We start from the raw sequence: 27,642 nt of genomic DNA on the forward strand, positions 1-27,642 counted from the left end.
TACACCTGACATGCAAATCAACAGGGTTTTTTTTTCATTTTTTATATTGTATTTCTTCTGACAATCGCCATATTCAGCAGGATAGAAAAGATAAAAGCCATTACCATAAAGGGTACGAGCGATAGCTCCAGCTGTAAAGATACGATAACCTATATTACTTTGTTTTTCAGCTATGATAACTGTTATTACACAGCTATTTGGCCTTTCGAATTTTCTACAAGTTGTGGTGGGAAGCTCCACGTTTGATAGTCTACCACTTATCATTAACCTCACTCTAGAAACTTTAGCGGTCTTGTGATAATCTATTTCTCTTGTACCTTTAATTCTATCCAATTGTTTAGTACTTATTGATAATGTTAAGGAAAATGTATCTTGTGCCTGTATGTATCAATATTACTATAATATCACAATTACCAAGAGGGCGAACTACTGCCGACAGAAATTTCTCTTAAAATCGAACGAGGCTACTCTGCCTTTTATCCAAGACATGACCTGAAAATATACTCTTTTACGTTTATGCATACATACATTTATAAGTAAGTAAAGAGATGAATAAATAAATGAATCATTAATAAATACATAAATCTTCAATAACTTCAGATGTTCTGTAATTCAACCATTAAAAATTTTTGTTGGAATTAGTTGATAATTCGATTTGATGGATGACAGACACACACGCACAAAAAAAAAGAGACAAAGACAGGAATAGATTTATGGATAGAGAAAGAGAGAGCACAAAAATGTTTTACGACACTCGACGGAGAAATTCGCGATATTTTCGCACAGCTTGACGCGACAGAATTTCGATGTAAATAATAATTATGCGCAGCAGTGATCATAAATAAATCTAACCGACATTAAAACATTTCTGATTTACTGATATCCCAGAATTCTGCTAGACCACAGATGCATTTGAATTTCAACTAATATGATTCATCAACAGATGGAAAAGATACAAAATTATTGATGCAGTAGGTTACTGAATCGACAAAGAGATAGATATGCGCAAAGATAATACGGGGGCGCCGAGAGCCGGGGGATTCGTGTACTACGATTAACATACTGATTGAGAGATCCTGATAAAAGTGAAATGCCCGCCGGGTAGGGTTATCTTTACGACCCCCCTGGCTGCAATGTGACTAAAGCTACATTTGTGACTCTGTTTTTTTTTCCCCGCTCCTCCAGAATTCATAAAAGCATGACATGCACGACGTGATGAGAGGAAGTTTGGTAACAAATGGATAAGGAAGCTCGCAGTGCCTTGTTCACAAACAGTGACATGGCAGATCAATCTTCGTTCTACCCACGCGCACACCGGCGCGCACGACCACCCGTTACGAGTGATATCTCGTCGATACATTTCGCTTACACCATCTTTCATATAGCAGGGGTACCCCTCGTATACAATGTAAATCAAATCTCGCGTCATAAAGGTATTATGAAATTGCGCATGACAATTCACGTCACGCTGTTTCCTGTTAGCCGGCAGTACTCCTAATCTTTACGATATTCTTTGCCTAACGTTCACTGTGGGAACTGCAACTTTACAGACGATATTAGCGTTTTCTGTCTTTATTCTCCTTTAATGTCGGGGTTTTTTATCGTAGTATAGGGGCAGGGGAAGGGGAGGAAAAACAGCTGTACAGAAGCTCAAAAAAGTAACAACTCACAGAGTAACATCGATCAACATTCGACTCATGTCCTAGAACCACCTTTCAGTGATGGAAAGAAATGTATCCTGTTCGGCCTAGGGCGACGGGGAAAATAGATGTATATGCGATACTTTGATGCATTTTGCCCTCCTGCATGCTATCTATCAAATGCGCAGATCATTTTTTTTTTTGTGGAAGAGCTTCAACCAAAAAAAAGTTGATCACGGAGCAATATATGGGGTTCACGTTGTCACTACTGGCGGTGGATATATCTAGTCCGTATGAAACCAAATTTGTAAGAGACACTTTCTGCAATCGATGATCTTTCTGTCTACCTTTCTGTTCACATTTTACATAACGTGTTGATTTACAAAGTGCCAGGCTAGCGGTTTGAAAAAAAAACCAACAACAACAACACACATAAAAAACAACAACATGAAGAACATTAGAATGTCAGATATACGGATAAAGAAGCGAATACCAGACCGGTGCTGGAGAGGGACGGACGGAGGAGAGAGAGAGAGGGGGGGGGGGGGGGGGGAGGTGCATGGAAAGGGTAAGGAATCGTATCGACCTCTAGCATTTTGAGGGTGGCGCCTTCAGTTGGATCTACTCAAAAATGAGTAGCGGGCAAGAGAACTGACGACACAAGATTATTCAAGGTCAGTTAATGGGATTGTAGGTGCAGTAATCATCCGGGAGATGTGATACATTTAAACATATATAAGTGTATGTGTGTTTAAAAAATGTGTATTATGAAGCGTTTGAATGCAAAAACCAACACATCCATTTTTATCAGCTGAAGATATTTGAGATTTTGAAAAACACAGAAAATAACTACGATGTATACGGAAATTTGAATATCTACAGAAATATTTCTTGTTATGTAACAAATGCGCTATCATTTTCTCTATTTGCTGATGACCCTATATACACACATAAAATAAATATGTGTATGTATATATATATATATAAATCATAGCATACTCTTCTGATTGTAATGGATCACCCTAAACTTGTAATGAACACCTTCATCACACAAAGTCCTGTAAAGCCCCCGCCCCCTCCGAGTGTAACGGCCTTACCAACTGACCACCTCGACGGACGGGAGAATTTTTTTTTTATATAAGTATATAAGCATAAGCAGAATGAGGCATCTTGCTCTTCAAGCGGCACACAAGTCCTGCAATAGTGTAATCACGCTTTACGATTCAGGGGAGTATTTCAAAATACACTTCTGTACACAGGAAGTACACTCTTTGACCTTGGGTATTTAAACCCGAAAGACAATAGCTAATACACTCTTCGGGTAGAGAGCAGTGTAATACACCGACCAGCCGTTCACCGAGGGAAGCTGACACGGTATATTCGAACAAAGTACACTTTCTGACCTTGAGTGTCCTTAAAGACGGCAGTGCAATACGCAGCACGCCAAAACCTTCCAGGCCGTCGAAGAAACATGCTATATACAACGTAAAGAGAGTATATAGCACTCGTTGCACTCTACACAAGGCGAAGGGATTCTGGCTTAAAACAACAGTGCACTAAACAAGGCACTTTGTACGACGCTGTTGATATGGTTGATGTGTGGGGATATTCGCGGTATTCTTTACACCAGGAGTACATATTTCAGGTGTCTTACATACAAACCAGACAGACAGACAGACAAATAGACAGCGGAGGAAAGAGAGACATTAACAAGACATATAGCACAGCACTGGAAAAATATATGTTGTAAAAAATACAATAGATAGTATTGTGCGGCATTATTTTCTGTTTTTTGACACTCGGAAGTACAAATACCTCTCGGTCGAATCGCTCATAGGCAAATCCATCATTGTTCGCCTGGCTAGATGATAAGAGTACAATGACAGGACACTTTGATCGAAATCGTGTAATAACAGGCGTTGGGATCGGCGATGACGGAAAGCAGTTCGTATCTAAAACAGATCACAATGGACTATATGACTTTCTCGTACGGACAACATGCTATCAATGCGGATTTATAAAATAATCAGCGGTGCGCGAAGTGACCACTTTCGATATTTCCCTTTGCAAACAATCTGATGAAATGATTAACCCTTTAAAAAGAAAGTAAAAAACAAATATATGATATTATATAAATATATATATATATATATATATATATATATATATATATATATATATATACGTAATTACATTCTTTATTATGCGCAATAAAACGCTGCATTTGATACGCTTAAACATTTTTTTCTTTTTCTTTTCTTTTTTCTTTAAGACAGGGGTTCAAGATAACGAAACCTACGTTGTAGTGCTGTAGTGGTGGTGGTGGTGGTGGTGGGGGGTGGGGGGGGGGGGGGGGAGGGTGTGCTATTAGATGACAAAAATGCTAGCTAGGTTGAATGATGGTCCGTCACGGGTACATGGCGTTAAATGCCATATAGGCTCAGCCGGGCGCCCTCTCTGGAACGAAAGGGTGATCGTTTAGCCCGATCGATCATCGCGTTAGTCACTTAAAGAAGAAAAAAAGTGTTGAAAAAAAGTGCAAATGGGAATCGCCCATCCTTGAAACGCAGCGATGGTATCACAGTGATCGTTTAGGGCGATCGATCATTACTTGACTACTAATGAACGCCGACTAGGGTGAAAAAAGAAAAGCAAACAAAAACAGATAAAACACGTGATCTCTCTCGCCGTGAGAATGTATCACAAGTTCAACACACTTTCGCCGCGCCATCACAGACACACAGCGAGTTCTAGCACGACTGTTCGCCCTTTCTCACCCGGATACGACATTAATTGCAACGTATAGCAGTCCCTGGAGTAATTACATTGTAGCCGCCCCTTAACAACAAAAATAACCCTACAATAAACAAACAAAAACGGCGACAAATACAAAGGTAAATAAATATCTTAAAAAACATAAAAAACACTTCCCCCCTCCCCCTCCCCCCCCCCAAAAAAAAAATGTAAATAATGGGAGGAGCATTACTTACACCTTCCCAAGAGCGGAAGTCTAGTGTTAGATGTACTGCGGAAGAGTGGATAGGGTACTAGAGAGCAGATTCAGGATTCGAATCCCCGCCTACTACTACTTTCATCTTTTGGATGGGATGATTTACCCGTACTTGTGAATCCCTTCATGCGAGTACCTGGCAATGCTTGAGCAACGCAATGATAAATGATGCCCCCTCTAAATAATGTGAAAGAACAGGTATTTCTCCGGAAAGAATGTCCAGGGTTTAAAGTACTTTTCCTTCTTAATTTCCCCCCTTCTAATTTTTCCCTCTTTGTTATCGTCTTCCTCTTTTTGTTTTACTCCTATTACCATCACCACCACTACTACTACCACCACTAGTACTACTATTACTACACTTCTACTACTACTACTACTACTACTACTACTACTACTACCACCACTACTACTACTACTACTACCACTGTTACTACTACTACCACTTATACTCCTACCAACTACACCATCACCACCACAACTGCTCTATACGAAAGTACTATTGATATTCTTGTAATATATAACTGCCATTCAGATATGATTTTTTTTTTTGCCCGCGAGCACTATCGCAATGGACGTGATGATAATATTGGATGAGACCTTGATAATGAATGTTTGTTGCATATGACATGGCAAACACCACTCTGGCCACGAGGCCCGGTTTCACTGGCGGACGTTAGAGGAACAAACATGAGACGCAGACGGATTTTTAACGCCTCGAGAACTAGTTCGTGGCGGTTCGGGTCTTTGGTTTCATCAACTGTAATAAGGCTGGCCCGAACGGGCTGAATATGAGAAAACGCGACTTCATATCGGGACTTCTTCGCGGTGATGCGACAAGGACGAGAATTTTTGGCATGCGATTGGAGTGTATAACTCCCGCCAGAGTAGAAGAATGTTAGTAGCATACAATCAGAGATGATATGAGGGGACTCAGACGCCAATCCTAAAGAACCCCGAGCGATCTTTTTTGAGTATCAACTCCTCTTTCCTTTTTTGTCTAATTCTGTAGTTTGTATGCAGAAGGAGAGACGCTTTGAGGCGAATTTCGTCCGGTGCCAGTTTGGTGTCATTCCGTAAGCCTGTTATGCGCAGGTCTTTGATTTCATCAACTGCAATGAGACGGGTCTCAATCGCTTATGCGAACTTGGCCTTTACGTTAATTGACATGTTCATTGTGGCAGACGAAGAAAAGGAGCGACTGAGAGAGAGAGAAAGAGAGACAAAAGCAGCGACATAGAATGAAAGAGAGGGAGAGAGAGTCGACGGAGAGAGAGAAGGTATGTGAAAGAATGGGGAGGGGGAGGAAAAGAGGGAGAGAGATTAGGGTCAACCTTGCCGTTGCCACGTTTTTTAAGATGCCCCTTTCAAATCATGAAGAGTCGGAGAACGTGACTGCACAGAGGAAAAACCGAGGCGAAGCCAGTGGGCCCTGAGCCCGAGTCATGGTCAGCGTGGATGCATCGAAAATTGACTGATCGACGGCCGCCTCCATGATAATGGGGGAAACGCGTGGCGGGAAAAAAGTAAGATGCCGCTCAAAGATAGACATGACAGTGATTCCACTGGTTCTTTGGATTACGCATACAGATTTACCAAAAAGAAAAAAAAAGTCAAGTCAATAATATATGTCAGAATCTCCTTTATGTGCCAGAGTTCTATGTTTGCACGCGCTTCCATTCGTGTATGAATATGCGCCATTGACTCACTGGAATACTTTCCAAACGCCCAGTGATATCTCAAATGAAGAGGGCAGTTGGTAGAAGTCGTGATATTATCTCTCCCTTGTAAATAACAAACAGAAAAGTCGCATCTGTCCTCAGAATATAAGATATCAATGTTACAGATCTGTATTCTATTCCTTTTTTTTTTCTTTCTCTTTTTTTGCGCCGAAGTGATCCATCTCTGATTGGCACTTACGCTGCTATTGTCTTGAGGATATACCATTTTCCCAAATTACCCGTGACCTACTTTTTTTTTGGTGGTGGTGGCGGCTCGCATGATATTGTGAGAATGCAGGCTACAAACCTTAAAGCTAAGTGTGCCGTCACCCCTCAAAACATACACACAGAGACACAGAGACACAAACACACAGACACACACACACACACACACACACACACACACGGGGGGGGGTGGTAAAGAAAATTCACACCACATAAAAATGTGTCGGTCGGGCTGAGTGGACTCGTTTTACTCACTGCAACCAATGGAGTACTCTAAACCTGGCGTATGGTGGAAGTTGCGGCCAATTTTTGTCCATAAATGAAATGAAATTAAAAAAAAACCGTGAAGAGAGTTCTGTCTATGCTGAGCTTGATCTTGAGCTTGATCTGTTACATCGATTGCATATGTTCTCTTTTTGTCCCATTACCATGATTCCACCTTCCCACTTTCATCACCATCTCCTCCCCCCCCCCCCCCCCCACACACACACATCCTACCTTTCTTTTCCCACTGGAACTCCTCTCCTATACTCACGCCGTCCTCGACCTATAACCCAACACCTTGAGCCCCGACAAACTTGGCTCCGTACCCCTGATCAAGCGTTCGTTGCGCAGGAAATGTCTGGAAATCACGCTTGATTAGATAATGGTGATGTGACGCAAAATGTCATTCCTAGTTTATCCCTCATTACGTGAACAGTCTATTTTCACTCCTCTTATATTCCACCTTTCCCCTCGTCATCGAACCGTAAAGGATATAAAGAGAGAGGGAGAGACGAGGCGGGGGGGGGGGGGGGGGGGGGCATGGAAAGAAAATAGGATAAATTCTGAAATAAAACCTGGAAAAGTAGGCAAAATCAAAAGCCGGCAAATCCACTTCTGAAAAAATCAACAAAAGCTCAGTATACCCAAGGAGGTACTATCGGCGAGCTCAGCGTACCTATCTTCTTGTTTGAGTCCATCACCTGTCCACGGTCCTATAGTGCGGACGTTCCACGCAGGAAGCGTCGTATCAGCATGTGGGTACACAATACGTGTGTGTGTGCGTGTGTGCACGTGTATGTGTATAATTTACGTGTTAAAGATTCAAAGGGAAAGATGAAATAAAGAAATAGAGAGATACCTTCTAAATGGGTGTTCCTCACACCCTACCCGTGTTCCGAATTCGCGCTTACGGGACACTGGGGTCCACTCTGTTGCAAATTATACCGTATACACGCACAGCTCCGTGCATATACGACCGGTTGAAAATATCAAAATTCAGTGAACCGAAAGAAAAGCTGGATTCCTAAAACTCAGCAGACGGATTGATTACGAATTATATACGTCAGGCCATGCTTGCCCACTTCGGGCCAAGTTATCTTTTTTCCTCAACAGTAACAAACGACTCTAAGTATAAACTTTGTAAAACGTTGAGACCACCCCCCCCCCCTCCTAAGTAAAGGGTAACGCAGTCATCCAAGAAGGATATGAATTTGGTTTAACAGAAGGACGGTTTGGACAGCAAGGGTGCCGAATGTCTAAGAATTTTCTTTTCATTTTTGTTTCACTTGTGACAAAGTGCGTATATTATCTGCATTATCCTCTGTTCCCTCACCTCCCCCCCCCCCCCCCCATTTTTGAGGCGGGTGTATTCGTCACACCCTTTCCTGAAAACAGTAACGATGTATTTTACGCACATAAATGCGCTAGATAATCAAAGATAAACTCTTTTTGCCTCGAAACACAGTGCTTTATTGAAAAACACTTTCCAAAGCTTGACAAGCGGCTCTTGTTATACACAAGGCATTTCCCTTCCTCCCAGCGCCTTCCTTGCTGCATGGGACCCGTGGCCACGTGAAGCAAAGTTCCGTCGTACGCTAAACGAATTATTCCGTAATGGAGTCCCAAAGTTTGATTTTGCATCGGCAAAGACGAATGAGATTCGGCTGAGGAGCAAAATAACGTCTTGCTCGGAGACGGTGTGAGGCGCGGTTCCCAGCGACTAAATTTGAGCATACAGCGCGAAACACGCATGAAATACACTTCCCGAATTCGCGTGCCGGTTTTTTTTTCCACGTCACCTCGGGCTATGTTCGCAAGGAGAAAGCTAAAATGAAAACATTTCCTTTGTCATTATCGAATTTGGCTGGGAACACGCACTCATATCGGATCGCAAGGAGAGAAAAAAATACAGATGAAAGAAAATTAATATCATATGAAAAGAAGCACTTCGCCATATGCTTCTGCGTGCCGTAATTGGAGATTCTATATATGCAACTGTCATGCGAGTAATGATGTGTATTATCTCGGAGAAAAGGGAGACGACTTCTTTGTGGGAAAATAATTTCTCTTCGTTTCCTGTAAAGAAGAAAACACTCGATGCTAAGTCTATTCCTTGACTGTATACAATATCCCAATATCCCTTTTTCTCTTGCTAGTTGTCCTGAATGGTGAATACACTAACTCGATACGGATTGCGGAGTAACTGATCTGCAATGCATGGCGCAGACATTGGTTCCTGTTTCATGGCAAGGCAACCGTCTCTATATGATTTCAGGGAAGAAATATCTCGTTTGACTGTGACTCTCAGAGCTCTTTCTCTTCTCTTCAATCACGATCTCTCAAAATTTCTAACATTTCCAAAAATAAAAGATTTATTATCCTCCGTATCTCTTCTTTTTAGCAACCCCCCCCCCCTCCTTTTACATCGATCTCTGGATTATGTGATGTATAAATGTAATGCAATGCCTTTGTTCAAGACTGTAAGGCTCGAAGCAGCTAATAATGAATATGGTAATCACTCTTTGCTGGATTTAAACAATAATTCATCGCCAGAGGACTCTGATGGGGTGCTATTCACCCGCCTTCTCCACAGAGAATAAATGAGCGATGTTCCGATATAGCCATCCCGCTCCTTTGCCAAAACTCGTGAGGCTAATTTCGGGCCGCTTTCCGACTCCTTGACTTTGGGATCGCATGGACGCTGATGATGAGAGAACCTCAGGTCTGGTTTGGCGGGGGGCATCATAGAGGATTTGATGAAGCGTGAAATGTTGGTGCAACGAATGATCGATGAAGAGAGATCGTGCGAGGGACATTGCGGGATGAAGTCTGCATACGCTATAGAGAGACAGATTTCGGTAATGAGTGGCTGAAATGTTCATTTAGGAGGACCATGGTTCATTTATGAATGCGGCACAGTACCTACTCTTCATGAGTACTGATGCTGATCTGCAGATAAGGTTTACCTCTCCTCCTACCCCCCCCCCCAAGAAAAGAAAACCTCACCGAAACAAGGGCCTTACAAGCGCTCGTCTCAAAACAACAACAAAAATGTGCGACTATATCACGAGCGAAGTGAAGGTCAACTCCAGAGTGGAATACATAAGATAAATGAAAGGGAGAACGGAGGTTGAATTCTACCGTAATGGCATCCCTGCACAGGAGCACCCTGCTACTAACAACTTTATTAGGAACTGGCTTGCCAACACCCCAACCCCAATACGCTTAGCTGACTAATCCTTGCCTATTCGGTGCTTGTAATGAATTACGCGTCCACTGAACTCATAGCTGAAAGTAACGGCACGGGTATTCATTTCTCTTTCTTCTTTTTTCAATGACTGAGCTGAAATACGGCATATTGATTTATCAATACACGGACATGATGTAGGCTCGCGTAAACACCATTAACTAAAAGCATTACAAGACCAATGACCTCCACGTTGCTTGGTGTGCCCCTGATGGTTTAATGTTTCTACACGCCCGTTCTAAAAACCTACACACACACTGAAACACGGCTCGCACCCATCCACGCCCCTTCACATACCCTCACGGTAAAAACATCATCAAGCTGTCTTTATCACAGTTCTAATCGCAGAAAGAGATTTAATGGCCTGAGCAAGGTTCATAGCGTTTGCCATGAGTGTCAACTGCCATACCAGTACGACAGAATTTCCCAGCGTTATAACACTTGTCAGCACGCCAAATGATCCAGTAATCGACATGACTAGAACCTAGCGAGCCTGGGTCGTTACAACGTGTTGTTATTGATCAGAGTTGACAGTCTGACTGTATAGCGAGGGGCGAGAATATGCCGTGATCATCGGCCTATCCAAGGACGCCTGTCCCTATCACTTAGCATATCAACCCGCTTGCTTGGACCCTGTTACTATACACTTTCGTCTAAGGGCATGACAACCGATACCTCGGCGAGGCGGAATAGACAGTTAACATTATCTCTCGCTATCTGATTCAGCTACAGATGGCCAGTCGAATTAGCAGCAATTAATTCAGAACGGTCGCCAGACAATCCCCGGTATTTTTCACCGACCTTATGGCTATGGCAGCGTCCACAGTGACAGAGACGGCAGTAACCGATACGTCGCAATAGATTGTTTTAACGGAAACGGAGAATCGCCCGGTTCGGCATTCCCTCTTCTATGCATAATTATAAACGCACCCAAAGAGCTATAGGGACCTTTCCCGTCGAATAGTATTGTTGCGGTGGCTTTGCTCTTTGGAAACAGAAAGCTGGGCGACTTTAAGATTGATCAGTCTCTGTGCAGCGATGTGGAATACTTCAAGCAATGCGAAGTAGTGGAGAGTGCACAGGGTAGTAGTGCGAGGGATGGCTGCCTGACTGACGTGTTAAGTTCATGTTCACACGTGCTTGACCTTATCGGCCCACGTGGTTTTGCAATAATGTGGCGGAGGAGATGACGCTCGATCAGAAATCGCTTACCCTGATTTTAATGTCTGTTTACAGATCAGCAACCACGGCAGTCTGGGCGAATAGCCCTTCCAGACATAGCTTCTCCCCTCATCCCAGTACTGACACACTTTGCGAGCCTGTCTCCCTGGTATCAAACCACGGATGAGGACGAATTGGGAGGAGGGGGGGGGGGTCTGGATGAACGCCAATCTGTCAATCATATCAAGGGCTTCCGTTTAAACATCTCGAGAGTTGGCAACCATTAATTGGGTGTCTTCAACGATAGTTTGCTTGCGCTACTACCCCTATACATCACGCGGAAAGAGATACTGTTAAGGTCGTTTGTTATTCTACATAATTTCCTTTCCGTTTTAAGAAAGGGGAGTAGGGGGAGGGGAAGGGTTCAGGATATACGTGTATAAAATGGGTGCGACGCCTCACGGCCGCACGCTGTTGCTCGCTTTGGCCATGAGGGGGTACGATCTGTGATGGATGCCCGATCGCTTCATTATCGGGATTTGAAAGACTTTCCTTAATTGACCCATAAATCATAAGCAGTGTCGGTGCATAATGAGGGAAGGCAGACACTTGCAACGACGTCGACAACGACCAGAACGAGGCAGAATGGAGATGTGTGGTGGTGGTGGGGGGGGGGGGGGGTGGATTGGAAAAGAGCGAAGAGGAGGGTAGGTGAAGGTGTTGTCAATCTGGAGGAACGGCATCAACGAACATGGTCAGAATTTTTCCACCTGCACCCATTTTCCAAGAGCAAATTTCATGTATTCTTTATGAAGGGCGGAGGAAAAAAAATCAAAAGCACCACTCGCAAAACACAAAGCACAATGACCAAAATAGATGCGGTCTACATAATGACAATTGGGAAATAAGACCCAGCGAGAGAGAAAACGAAAACATTTGTGTATATCTATTTTTGGATGAGGTGATAAATGTGTCTTTGTGTACAGACAGACACGGGGCTTACATATAAAAAGGAGGGACATATTTACAAATACACACTTCTTGATCGTGTTTATGTACAATACTGTATGCATGCGTGTATATATATATATATATATATATATATATATATAGTGTGTGTGTGTGTGTGTGTGTGTGTGTGTGTGTGTGTGTGAACGCGCTAATAGGGAAAGAGCAACATTGCTATTTTAAATCTATTCCAGTTCTCCTAAGAACGTTTCTGTCGTATATTGGTACATACACAAGTATAATATCACTCGTGGAACGTAATCAATAAGATAGCAATGGGCGGTGGGGATTGGACAGACCTACATTACCATGTAATCGCACATGCACATACGCACATGTGCAGACAGACGTGGCCTAAGTGGCCTTAAAAAGGGTACTATTTTAAAAATGTAGGTCTGGGACGGTGTGCAAAGCCTTTCAATCCTTATCGAGATTTACGACATCCTAATCACCCCCATCCCGGTCTATACATTCTCAAGTTCTCCCTTTTTATTGTTGGTGGGGTTTTTTTTTGTGTGTGTGTCTTTTTCCCCTCTCTTGATCCTTTCAACTTGCATTGTCCGACAGGAATCCAATGAGGTCGGTCGTCACAGCTGTCCACGGACCGAACCACGCGGCATGTTCAGCTGCCCACCTTACCTCACGAGCCCCTCCGTAGGTAGCGGGAGGAAAAACGGTCTACCTTTCGATCCCCCACCTTGTTTTTTCTTTCATTTTCTACTCGCTTGATCAAAGGAGGGGATGACCTTATAGAACTAGTTTCTTGTTCAATTAACGACAACACTCAACCTCGTCCGGACACTGATTTAGTCATTATGCTAAAATTGACACGGGTATCCCCAACTACGGGGAAAACAAACCAGGGGTAATGAAAACATGGAGGAGTGAAAACAAAGCACTGGCGAAGCCGACTGACTCTCCCAACATGCATGCATAAGTAGACGTTGTAAATCCCTACTCCCGAGGGGAAAAAAAGGGAATCGTGCCTTGCAGATATTAAAGGACATCGAGAATAACTTCAATCAATTTTCATGACCAAGAAATCCAGAGGTTGTGAGGTATACTACGGAAGACACTTTGTATTTCAAGATTCTATGTGAAAAAAAGAAAAAAACCCTTTACAGTCGTATTTCTATTTTACCTCTGATAATTCTAGGAGCGATGCATCAGTAATGGATGGAAATTTGCACTGTTCATTTCTTCTTCTTTTTTTTTTTAATTTCCCCTTGAATGACAAAACACAGGGACGCGCGCCTTCTTATAATGCCAACATACACTGCCAGTCGATGATTTACACCGAGCGTTGTGGAATACAACCCGAGGGTGGAAAAAAAAATAAGACATGAATGGAAAACCCGGAGATATTGAAGTTGCAGTACAAACCGTGGAAATATGGTAAGGATAGCGGAGTATTCAGAATAATATGTAGGTCAACAAAGTCGGGGACGGGAGGGACTTTGAAAAACAACGCGTGGACATAGGGAATCAACACGCTTCCTTCGCATCGAACACGTTGATATCTACGGTAGAGAACCCAACACTCTAAATCAGAATGCGTATGTGTGTGACGGTGTGTATGAAACTGTGTGTGCGCGCATCCCCGGTGCTGAGACTTTGTACGCATTGGTATGGCCGGCAAATCTGCAATCACTCAGAGGTAGGTCTGCTTTTTTTTTTCCCCCAGCATACGCTCGGCTGCATTGAAACTTGTAGTAGGGGAGTCAATGTGTGGATGAAAGTGTGCGTGTAAAATACCAAATACCATGGATTCCTGATTTGTATGTTCCAAGGTTTCGTACGTCTAAGCCATTTGTTGAAATCACTCCGTTGTAAGCCTATTTTTGTCCTCACTATCCTAAGTCATCGTTCACTTCTCAAAATATCCATTCACCTGCTTATTTCCCTCTCCATCTTTCGAGTACGGAGTCAGAGAGAGCCGAACATAGAATATCATCAATAATGCGATTTACCCATGACACAGGGGTATTCACTTCCTATTCCCGCTATTCTTTTTCCGTCTTTCATATTCCTTTAAGCTGTCGTCACAAATCACCCCGACTTGACAAGCATGATGCTAGATCAGCCCCATTTCGGCCCAGCGAGTCTTTCCGTGTGTTGACGTTTAAACCATGTTCCTTACATGGGGCTGCGTGCTCCTCTCCTTAACAGCAATACACACTACTTGATTTATAACCTCGGAAGACCGACATTCCTGCCGCTATGCGCTCTGCTTCCTTTCTACACCAATTCCCACTCCCCTATACACAGATGATACTGCCATGACAGTTCTCATTTGTTTGCCTGCCAGCCATTAATTCTGATATTCACCCATAATACCTCTCGTCCTAAGCACCACGATCTTGCTCCACCCAGAAAACGCGGCCTCCCACTGAGCATGTCCTATCGGCAGTTGAATCTTAAGAGATCATTTAAAAACATGATTGTAGCAGCTGGTTTGGTTTACAAACATTTCCCAATACTCACAGAAAACACTATCACTGATGTTCAGTCCTTCATTGTACATTATTTTCTTCTCTCGTTCTTTCCCCATTCTTGCCATCTTTTAAATGCCTTCATGTCGTAAAATATACGGCATGGACTATTTTTTGACATTAACAGCTTTGTCACCTGTCAAATACTCGTGCACGAGTCTGTCGTGATCGGCTGATAATTTACGAACACATGAACATTTTTGTACGAAACACTTGTAACGACACAGGAGCGGAACCATCGCCTGTGGATCCAGTCGTCTGACGTCTTACAGTCTTCTCGTCTCTGCGTAATGAACGGCAAACATAATATGGTGTTCAGTTATTATGAAGGGCCATTGCTCTTATTGCAAAATCACACGGCAATCACGATCATGCCTAAGTTGGTCACGTCGCATGCAACACATGTGTCATGGCAAGAAGAGCACCCTCTAACAAGCACACTTCATACAATCCATGGATAAATCTTGCGTGTTTCATGAGTCATAAAGGTTATACCTCGCTGAGTGCTCACTCCCCTATACGATATGAAGCCAGTCGTTTTAAACCCATTGCTTATAGAGAAACTATTCAAGTTATGAGTCTATTTTCAGCCTTTCGTGCATTTAGCCACGGCTACATTCCCCGACCACTTTATTACCTTGACAAAACTATACGCCAAATATATCGCAAAATAATGTGATCGAGACATTACCTTTGCATTTGGCACACCATACCTCGGATTTTACACGATAGTCACGTGACATCAGTGCCCTTCTGTTCGGAAGCATTTCTGCACTTTTTCAATACCTAACTTGCATATGGACACCTTTTGCTGCTCATGTGCAGACACACATTACACGCGCATATTTATACACGCACAAACACACATGCGAACAAAATAAATACCACTATTTTCATATACACAACATACACACACGTAATTACATACAAACACATAAAAATACACACAAGACTTATCGATTTCACCACCTTCTGTTATAGAAGAAGTTCCAAAACCGTCTGAATTTACACAAAACTCACAGCGACACGCAGACGAATAAAGTCAAAAGCAAAATATTGGGTATAGATTATATTATTATAAAAGGCGGGCGAATGCGCCACCATTCTCTTCAGAATTTGAGGAGCTGGGGTATTCTTGCTTTTGATTCCCAAAATACTTCTGGGAGTTTCATCGATGCCCCTTCATCATTTCTCGTCGACATTTCGTAGTGCACAAGGAGAGAGAGAGAAGCGCGATGATCGACAATGCGAGAATTAGATCTGATGGGACACGCGAATTGAAATAGGGCAATATTGAAATGCTGCGATGATAGAAGACGAGCGAGTCTCAATATTCCAATCTGGGAAACAGATAAGAGGCAATGTAACCCCTCCCTCCTGCACTATACAACCCCCCCCCCCCAACTCTAAATGTCTCCAGCTTTAAAGCTCGAGAATGTGGGGCAAGGTGTGAGGCTCCAATCTCGATGATAAGTAACCTGATTCGACCTGTCTCCTGCTAAAATAATCGAATTAAAAGCCCTAATTGGACATTACTTCATAATTCATGCCCTCACCCCACTCCCCCCTGAAGCCTGCTCCCGTAATGTTGACCCCCTTTGCACTCTTTCACATTATTATACGACTGCCAGCCAGGAACTGCATGCAAAATAAGCGAGGGAGAGTGCCTGGGACGGAGCCACCACCCGTTATTGTTGCAGCAGACGACGAATGATTAAAAATGCTTGGCGATCCACTCCATGCATTTTTAATTCCGTCAAGAGGACGCATTCTAACAATATCCCCCTGTCAGTCCAGTCATTGGAAAGCGGGTTGGACTATAGGGTTATGAGACGACCGGGTTGGGGAGGAGGAAGCGGGAGGGGGGGGGGGTAGTTTTCCCCCATAAGGATCGTCAGATGACAGCTCACGTCACAGACCAGGGAAGTCCATTGCTTTTTCGCTCTAAGTGTACACTTTCCTGAAGGAAGTTGCACAAGGCCTATGTGACTTTTTTTGGTGCACAGTGACATTAGCTTTTATCTATAATTATCTACCACTGATTGACCTCCCTCCATTTGACTTAAAGAAGGCAACAATCGTATGAGCCAGAAGCTGAGTCAGGTCTGCACTGAGAAAGAAAGAGAAAAAGAGGCACTGTCTGAAAAACCTGGGGACAGAAGAAAACATTTTATTCCATTTGGACATGCTGAAATAGCGCTCGGGGAGCGAAGCGGTTTCTTATCATGGGCCAACTTAAACATTCTATACCTCGCAGCACTTTGCTGCATTACAATCGGGCGGATTCACGGGGGAGCGGTCCCACAGTGTATAAACAACAGACGAATGCTTTTCCAACATATAGAGAAGGACGCTATTCTATTATATCTATATGCTAAATATGGAAGTGTATGTGGACAGTAAGTGCATTTAAGTGTCCAGCGAGCGGGCACACTGGTTGACCCGCGGGCAAACACGTGTCAAACCATCCTTCTACTGCATTCACGGCATTAAAGCTGACCGACACAAGAAAAAGAAAAAGAAAAGAAAAATTATCTACAGTCTCAACGAGTGTAGGGCAAGTAACACACCATTCCTTCTGAAAGAAATAAATAAACAATGTTTTTGAGTTCTAATTTCTACTTAATATTAGAGAAGAAGATAGGATGGGCAAGTCTTTGTTGTTGTTGTTGTTGTTTGTTTCGTAAAGTGCTCGAAATTCTTTGATGGCTCGTACGCAAAACTAAACTGAGTGCAATGCGCTGAAAAGACGCATCGCATGGAGTGACTGGAAACACCATGTTTGAAACTCTGTGCTACTGACTGACCACAAGTATTTCCAGTTTACAAACACGTATTACGCTTTGTTTACACACACACACACACACACACACACACACACACACACACAGACCCACACACAAACAAACATACATATTTACTCACTGGTGAAAACAAATCGAGGACTGATTAAACGTCTTATTTATCTGTCAGCACAGTTCGTTTATTGCGACTGTGCGTCTACTTCCCGTGCTAACTAGGAATGCGAGGAAACAGACGTTTTATGGGCATGGCGTTCATTGATGGCGCAGGGATTGCTGCGTTGGCAAGCATATATCAATATGACATTAGAAACTTCCTTGGTTTCTGAAACAATTATTACGTTTTCGATGAGTTATTCAGAAATTGCATATATTATTCTCTGCTGCTAGCTTGAAACAAACACGTAATCATTATAACTCTATGTATGTCGCGTTACATAGGAAAGCACTGAAACATGTTGACTGAACAAGTCGTCAAATTAGTGCACAACGAGGCTAAATGTTTACACTGGCTAATAGCTTTTAAACGACTGTGGCTTTATATATATATATATATATATATATATATATATATATATATATATACATACATATTATATCCCTATTATATATATATCAGAATCCAATGCTGGGATTGTATGTGTCAAATATATGGGAACACACACACACACATTATATATATATATATATATATATATATATATATATATATATATATATATATATATAGGGCCTATTAGTGTACATAATAATGACTGTCCCGGTATCTCGTAAATAGACGGTGTTTAGGTCGAAGAGTTGCGTGCGATCGAATGACTGACAAATTCGCAGGCCATCGTGATTTATATTGCAGTGTCCATATTACTCGCATCTAGTGAGTGACAGCGAAATATCGTAATTGAGACTTGCTGTGATAGACAGAAAGGGACTAATTGCTTTTCATACTTCAAATCGGTACCAATATTATCCCGATACTGTTCTTAAGCTATTCGACCGGACGTCATTAATATGGACCTTCGTTATTTCGTTCGATGCGATGATATCAGCTCTACAAGGCCATCAAATTAAAGTGCAATTAATCCGAGCGATTGCAGCTTCGGCCATTAATCTAAATTCCTTAGTTACACACGCAGTTGCAAACAGACAATGGCGTATCCCAGTAATATTCTTACCAATTACATTCCCAAAAGAACTGATTGGTGTCAATTCGATTATTCGTTCCATTTCGCGCTTTCTTGCTATTGTGTTTTCTTCGAACAGTTGTCATTCTAAAGTGTGTAAACGTGTCACTTCCTGAAAGTTAATTAATCGCATAGATGGTCGTCACTGACGTGGCTTTCCAAGAGAATTCCCAAATCTGTGACTTGATGTCATCTCGTGTTTTAAATTTCAAACAGGAATACCGATAATCCGCCGCTTGACATTATGCCACCTGTACGTGACAAGGCATGCTGTACATGAGGCCTATCAAGTTCAGGAAATGATTCTGCCAACATAATCAATGCATTATCAAAGCATCATTCTACAGCAATTCGCAAGGGATCTCAACGCGGGATGAGTAGAGAATGACAACACTCCCAACGCCCCCTCCCAACATAAACACAAAACATTAATAAACAAAAGGAAAAGAGAAATAAAACACACAAGACCGTTTTGTGTTCTCCCTACTCATTTTGTTTTTCTCGGAATATCACTCCCATCTCGCCTCTAGTGCTTCTCTATAATGCATGGCCACCTTTGTCATTATTTACACTGCAGTTCGATTAGCCTCTCGCTAAGCAGAGTTAACTTTACTTCTTTTTTATTGTCTATCATTCGCGAAATTCTCGATGCGCAATCAATAACATTACTCTTGGTTTCCCAATGTCTGCTTTATGGCATCTGTCCAAAGACAATCTCCTCCATCTTTATTCTCATTCATCTTATTGTCTTTCTATATATTCCGCCAAACCAAATCATTATACAGGACAATCGGCTAATAGATTGCTTGGGCTACATGGTTGGACATGAAAGAAGACAGAAATAGAATAAACAGTGTGTGTGTGTGTGTGTGTGTGTGTGTGTGTTTGTGTGTGTGTTTGTGCGAGGGAGAGATAAAAAAAACACAGAGTGACGGAAAAAATAGGAAAAAAGTAAAGAGTATGAAAAGGAGATAGATATAGCGATAAATAACGAAGAGGAGACCCGCTGGGGATGATAAAGAAATATTCGCAGGGGGAGACAATCAGGACAAATAAATGCAGGAAAAGAGGAAGGGAAAAAGATATATATATATATATATGTATATATATATATATATATATATATATATATATATATATATATATACATAGAGAGAGAGAGAGAGAGAGAAAGAAAGAAAGAAAAAAAAGGGAGGGAGAGAGGGAGGAAGGGAGAGAGAGAGAATGTGATAAAAATATAGGGAAGAGGAAGCTGCGAGCACTTGCTTTTTGTCTAAATGCAGGAGGATATCACACCCTTACAATTCACAATACCCGTTGATGTTCTACTCCATGTAGCGGTCAGGTGGGACCGATAACTTGCCAAACACCTCTGATCAAACAAAGATCTCCCCCTCGGACGGTGATGAGTCGCTCTTGAAAAGTCGTTGATTGGTTTCGAAGGATTCTTTCTTCCTCGAGGAGTTCAAACAAAATATAATTATCCATAATGGCGGAATCTTCCAGAAGAGACGGACGCGCGTCTTCAGAAGCAAACAAGGACTAGACCTGAATTCTCGAGTATCTATTACATATGCGTCAGCAAAAAGAAGGCGAAAAAATATATAAACGTTCGCTTTAAAAGATAGACATGAGGAACATTGCAACGAAAATTAAATGTCATTTGAATTCCGCCTTTCATGGGAAAGCAAAAAGCTTTCCTAATTGTTTGAAAAATACGTAGAAAATCCTAGGCATTCTTTTTCAATACAGAAACAAAACTTAAGTGTTCAGAAAGCCCGTAATCTGCAATGAAAATATAAACTTTTATTAGAAATGATCATAAAAATCCTACGAAGTGCATCCAGAGGGAATTGACAGTAATCATACTATCTTCTCAAGAAACAAGGTACTCGTATTGCAAAATAGGTAATTGCCGAAAAACAAGAAACTGTTGAAATTTTTGTTATTATTGTCATAACTGCCATCAACTAAAGCATGGCAATGTTACCTTTCTTCACATCCACGTTCATGTCCACATAAATAACTGTGGGTATGTATGCAACATCTTGATCGATGATTTTCGCTGCGGCACGGATTCGAACTGAAGATCTTGTGATTGAAACTCCAACAGCACAACAACTGTACCACCGAGCTCCCATCCCTGTCACTACAAACACGCACGAGCGCTAACTCTGCGCCGCGCGTTCTTGCTTTCTTCCGCACTGCGCATAATCGATACTCACAGCGAGATAGCATCGTCTGCTGATATTTAAAGGGAACGGATTCAGAAAATAAATTATTAGGAGGCGTGGGCGTGTGTGTGTGTGTGTGTGGGGGGGGGGGTATGGTTTCATTTGAGTTTGCACGACGGGGAAAGTGGTTTCAGCCTGCACTTTGTCTCATTGTAAGAGAGTCATACTAGATGATAGGCAAGACAGGAAGTACCCCGTATCGAGTGAGCCGATTGCAGAGCGATACAAGTAAGCGGCTTCCCGCAACGCGCACTCGGTAAACACGACATGCGATAGGCTACGGTGTATACACAGTTCGTCTCCATCTACGCGCCCAAGCTTTCCTCCCCATAGAACCTTCCATCCCACCCCCCCCCCGCCCCGTTAGAGCTCAAAGGATCATTTTCACGAGTTAAGATAACCGAAGGACGTATTCCACAAACGATGCCATAGGAGACATGATATTCATGTCGAATATTCGATGAATGATTTATGTTTGCGGAGAATTTCATTTCATCGTAATCAACAATAGGGTGGCATAGAGATATCGACATCCACTTTTTTTCTGATGAAGCACAAACAGCAAATTTATTACAATTCCCATCATACATACATTCAACATCATACATACATTCAGCTGCATACTCTTCCTTCAGACTTTCGTTTGTAGCTCCACGGACTGACCAGGCCGATTACATTTTATCATCACATTTTATCATTGTACTTTAATACTTTCTGTGCATGTCATTCATATTAGTAAGCTCCCAGTCTTATCCTAATAATTCTCACACAAAGGCACTGACGTGCACTGTACACACCAGTATGAACAAAAAAAAAAAAAACCCCTCACACTTACTAGCAATAACAACGGGAATCAGCGTAGTTAACAATGCCGAACAGAGTACAAAGATATATTATACGCCATACGTACGTTGACAATATCGCGTGCAGCTAGGCGGTGACACTATGCACACACACTCAATGGTGTGGCGTTGGAACGAATGGCTTTGACTTGAGGCAACATCACTTTTAACCAATTTACGGTCATCGTCCTTCCCAAGGTAGAGAGAGTGACGTTCTTACCTAAGGCTAAACCGCCAAGTCCGGCAGAGAAAATCAGGAAGAGATCGCAGAGTGGAGTTGAGCGGTTTTCTAGCTCTTTTCCTTTATGCGTTATTGACCTTTATCGGGCCAGTAGTTGGGGTAGAGAGGAAGAAGCGGAAGAATGGGGGGGGGGGGGGGGGGGAGGAGGACAGGGGGAAGGTGGAACAGTAGATGCAGGCCTCATGGGTGGTTTTGAAGATATTCCTGTATTTCGATAATATAGAACAGCGCACAGTGATATTCCTTTCACGAATATTGGCACAGAAAAATGGCCCCAAAACAGAAAGACATGCTAAAGAACACGTTTCGCAATCAGGACATAACCTGTGTTCATGGTGCTTGTGCGTAACAAATCAAACCGTGAAAATCTGCACATTGATAGAATGGTGCTAATAAAGAGATTTTCTTTTTCTTAAGTCCCCCCCCCCCCCCACTTCTGTGATGGCTCTTTTCCACACGGTAACGAGTAACCGGAGGCAGAACACATTCCGTTCAAACAATGCAACCATGGTTCTTCCTCGCCGTCAACCAAAAGCGCAGCTTTTTTTTTTCCCTGCCCCAACATACCACCCATTAATGTGTAGCCACTTGGATGCCAACCCTTGATTTGTTAATGGCAAGCCAGATCAGCCCACGTCACAATACATCACGGAACACAATTAGTTTCGCTTACAGAAACCCTAGCATTCCTAACGAGCAATGACCCACATCCAGGACATGGTACATTTTCTCCTTCTCCTTCTCCTTCTTCTTCATCTTTTTTTTGTCAGCCCTGCTGTTCCCTTTCCCTATCATCACCAGAACGAGAAATAAAGAGAAAGAAAATAAGACAGAAAACAAAATCACACTTGCTTCTAGACATGAATCAGGTCATGAGACTCTAATGAAGACAGGAACACTAAGGAAATGTCATTTCTGGTCCATCCTCCGACGTTGACTGGAATAATACAGCAGAGATCCTCTACCACCCGTACTTGGACTGAGCAGGCACGTCTGCGCGTTTAGATTATTTATAGAAGAGAGCCCCCTTGCGACAACTTCGCGCCTCCTTCAATTGAAGAACCACTACGCTGTTTCCATGTCAATGACCACATTTGACGTTGTTTAAAAACCCATTCATCTCACACAGCTTGTCATGCCGGGGCCCATTATTATTGTCATCTTTGACGCAAATATAGCGCTGAGTACAGTTATTAGACGGCTAGAGGAGGGCGATTTAGGGGATATGATCACGATAACATTACATTAACAAAAAAAAAAAATCTAAAAATTCTAATAAATCAGCTCGACATGGATGAATTTTTTCGTCAAGCTCTCTCCCAAAGACTCAACCCGGCCTGCAATAACGGATTTCAGCTGTGAAAGGCACATTGCAATCTGATGATATTTCCGCACATTGACAAACTCTGTACTATCGATACCTGCTACCAGCCTCCTTCAATTCAATCGCTGAAGACCGATTATCTCTGCGTGCACAGGCACTAGCTACTCTATTCAAGGGAATCGGATTTCTGAGGCAAAAATGAAATGACGCCGACGCACTCAACATTCCATCCCCTGCAATTAAGTAAAGGTTAATATGGCATGCATTGCTGTCCATTCCATGTATTAAATCTCTCCCCTTTTGGACATTCAGGGCTTCAGCGTGAAACGTATCCCCACACGGCGACAAAACTCTCGGATCAGCGATCCCATCCCCAACCAGTAGATGGGCAAATAGTTAATGCCTTCTGACCGCCAAAAAAATGAAAAGTAAATGGGAGGAAAAGAGGTAGATTTCTGTAGCCTCTTCAGCTTCGCGCGGGAAAGATTGTCAATTCCTCTTTTTCTGCTCGACTTGCTCTCCGAATGACCGGAGAAAAGCCGCACTAAGTTCGGCCTTGGCGCCGTTCCTCCCGTTACACATATCAATTAGAGGAATGGCCTTTTTTCACGCCATAGCCCCCTCTGGAGGCGAGTTTGGATCTCCTCCGATACCACAGTCGTAATTGCACTTTATTCTTGCATCAATTATTTCGGGCTTTAAACAGCATGGGGTCAGCGCTTAAATGGATTGCAAAGCTATAGGTTTAGAGCCCTAACTTCTTTTTTGCGACTCTGCCTGGACGCTTGGGCCCCCAACGTTTAGCTTTCCTTGTTCCCGTCTCACTTCAACCTCCAACCCGTCTGACTCACGAAGATTTGCCCCTCTTTAATCATAAATGCGCCTTGCATTCATCGCAATCGCAGCTCGCCTCGTCCTTCAACCGACAGTGGACTCATTCTGTGAGACGCATTGGATAATAGTGCTGTCACACAACGGGGTTGGAAAGGTTAATACAAAACACTCGCCCAGTCACGTGATGCTGATGAACAAGATGGCGATGTCATAATGATTACCGACGTTTGGTACGAGTTGACTATTTTCGCTCGTGTGTTTCATTTCAAAGCAATGTTGTGTTATTCAATAATCAACTTCCAAAAGCCCAATATAGGATACGATAGGGTAATCAGATACTGCAACGTACATCCTAAACACGTGGCACTGGATGGAAATTATTTTGGCGGAGAGAAAACTTTTTTCGACTCCATACAGAACGGTGAAAAAAAAAAACTATTTATAAAATTGAAATAAGAGTTGACGTTGCATTTAAATGTGTTATTCCTCCATCTTTTCCTCATCACACCAAGATCGTTGCTCTGAAATGTTAGAGAGGGGCGGGTTTGTATCACAGCGGATTAAATGTAAACACCATAATACACCATAATACACCATCCAGTTATCATGTTTTTAGAACCTGCAACTACCACGAGGCGAGGTAATCCTCCATGCCATCAGCATTCTCTGTTAATGAATATTGTCCCTGGAAATAGGCGTGGTGATATTAAACATAATTATATCTCGGACAGTGAGTGTACCGAACACATGTGAGTCCATTCAGGATTCTATCGCACTAGTTGTATTTCATTTTATAGTCTTAAGGCCACCATAGTCATTGTCCGCAGGGCGGAACAATCACAGATGAAATTGCAAGAAATTAGCCTCCAAATAAGGTGAATGCCTAACCTTGAAATCAGATGACTGCCTCTTTACCGAGCTCCATTTATATATGGAACCCCGATCTTCCACATTAGCCATCATACAATCTATTTGTCTCTAAGTTTAAACTAGATCATCAGACCTTTATCAATAACACTGCTCTCATAATCTCGACTACACAGGGGAAAAAAAAGAATGCCATCGGTGCGTTTAAATATTGAAATGAATTTAACGAGCTGACATTTACCTTGTGCAGTGTTGCAAAATAGACTAACAACATCAATTCATTCGCAAATCTGTTAGCTCACTTAATTCCCAAAGCCACGCTTTGTAAGTGAAAGTAAACGTCTCTGTAGACACAAACGTGGAGAAGACTATCGCACCATGGAAAGTGCATTCTTTTTTGGGATGGTTTGCTTAGTAAAAAAAAAAGTAGAAAAAAAGCGGCCCTTTTCTCCCTCACAACCAATATATACGCATACAATTAGATGGCAATTCATTAAAACTGTAGACCAAGGTAATGACTCGTGTCGCTATCAACCCAATAATATCTAATACCGGGGATTTATCGGATCCGATAAGCAAACGGGGCCGATGGCTGGGCAATCAGCCTGCATCGATTAAGTGTTGACTGAATTCATGAAGCCACGAGGAATGGAAGGTAATAAATGAACTCCACGATTTACGAGATTACAGTTTTGAGAAGGCGTGGCGTGCTTTACCCCTATGTTTGCAGGAGACAAAAAAAAAGTGAAGAAGGAGAAGAAAAAAAAAATCCACCGCGGAGCATTTGCTCTCCCCCGCTGCTGTAGCGACCCATACCGGGAGAGACTTCTGAGCAAGATCCCGCGCAATTTAAAAGGCAAATACTCCATATCACTCAATATCGTCCCAATCATTGTCTTTGGCCGAGTCTGAACCTTCCGAAAAGTGCAATTTTCATTCACGTCTTCGCAAGCAGGAGAGAGAAAGCAGTAGGGGGGGGGGGAGGGGAGTAGGGATGCGGGAGAGAATAAAGCCAGACGATTGAATTGCAGGTGGCATACGTGCGCGCGACAGTATCCAAATTAGAATGTATGTCTTGTGTGAGCATTACAAAATGAGTTTCTTAAAGGCCGTCTGGGTAATAACGTTTCACCGAAATCGGAGGAAAGCGAAATAGAGTCTATTTACACGTCTAAATGACCAATTAAAGGCGTAAGGTTTAATCTCGAAACCAACCATTTCGAAGCTATGTCATTCCCCCGTTAGAAAGAGAGAGAGAGAGAAAAAGAAAAGAAAAGAAAGAAAGTCCCTTTGCCCGCACCCGCTCTGACATAAGTAGGCTAGGATAACGATTTGTTAGTTCTACCGTACCAACGGAAATCGTGCCATTGCATGAGGTGGTGGCACGCGCGGTAAAATCTACGGACATTTCCCGGGGGTCATAAATGGGAAGAAGCGCCATCGTAAAACAGAGTGCGATCGAATCTGAAACACTAATGGGGTCGAAAGTGGGCATCCGAACGCTGGCCTGTTACAGCGCGTCAGGGCAGGGGTGTGCGTCTACCGCTCCCATCTAACTCCCCAGAGGGCCGCTTTATTCATAACGTGGTGATTAGTCGACATTACCGCACATACACGACTCCAAAATAGTTATTCACTTTACCCCCCCCCCCCTCCCCCCTCCCCCTCTTTCCAATGAGTGGCCTGGAAACGTACTCGATGCGACGATGGCCGTTGGGCTTTTACATAGAAATGTCTGGATAACATCTGCCTAAAAATTATGAAATGTTAGAGGAACACCGTACATACATTTTCTTGTACTCGACTGAGCTTAGCAATGTATGCAGAAGAAGAGATGATGTATACACGCACTTACACTTGTAAAATGATTAAGTATTTAGACCTATATAAACATTACTCCACTGGTTATCCTTCTCATTTCTACAGGGTCTCCAATATACAGGAGGACAAGAAGAAGATGATGATGATGAGGAAGAAGAAGAAAAAAAAGAGGAGGAGGAGAAGGAGGAGGAGGAGGAGGAGGAGGAGGAGGAGGAAAAAGACAAGGTATCGGAATCATCTCCAGTAGATATGAAACCAGTGCACGGTGCGCTCAGCGAATCACACGCTCCTAAGCAGTATGGCGCCATCTACGGGACTCAACTGCCATTCCAATCAACTACCCCAGTTCTCCCGTCCTTAAAAAATTCTATGTCTCGACAGAAGGCACATAAAGTACAGTCTCTCGGATGCTGAAATACACCATACTGATTCCAGCAACTGTGATGAACACCAAATACATAATAAGTCATTTGATAATCAGTAAATAATCGTTCTGGTTTAACTTTTGGTATCAGTGATAGCTTGATCATACGGCGATAAGAAAATGAAGTTAGACAAGGACCTCATTCTTCATGCGATATTTGACAGTCTAATTACCAACATGACATGACTCATTTTTTCTTCTTTTAATAAATAAAAACAAATTCTTTTTGGTAGATATCACTGTACCAATTTCGCGTGTTCCTGCTATCAAACATGCCTTGGAGTTTGCTCTATCAGACATTAATAAGA

At 42.6% G+C, this 27,642-nt stretch overlaps 1 protein-coding gene across 3 annotated transcripts in view; it reads right to left on the bottom strand.

The window, feature by feature from the left end:
- The window catches only part of LOC139725213 (atrial natriuretic peptide receptor 1-like), a 457,948-nt gene that overhangs the window by 107,188 nt on the left and 323,118 nt on the right, over positions 1-27,642 (bottom strand). The window lies entirely within an intron of this gene.

This window comes from Diadema antillarum, unplaced genomic scaffold, assembly GCF_040938485.1.
Source record: "Diadema antillarum isolate AM-2024a unplaced genomic scaffold, OU_Dant_1.0 scf00000016, whole genome shotgun sequence".
NCBI lineage: Eukaryota > Metazoa > Echinodermata > Echinoidea > Diadematoida > Diadematidae > Diadema > Diadema antillarum.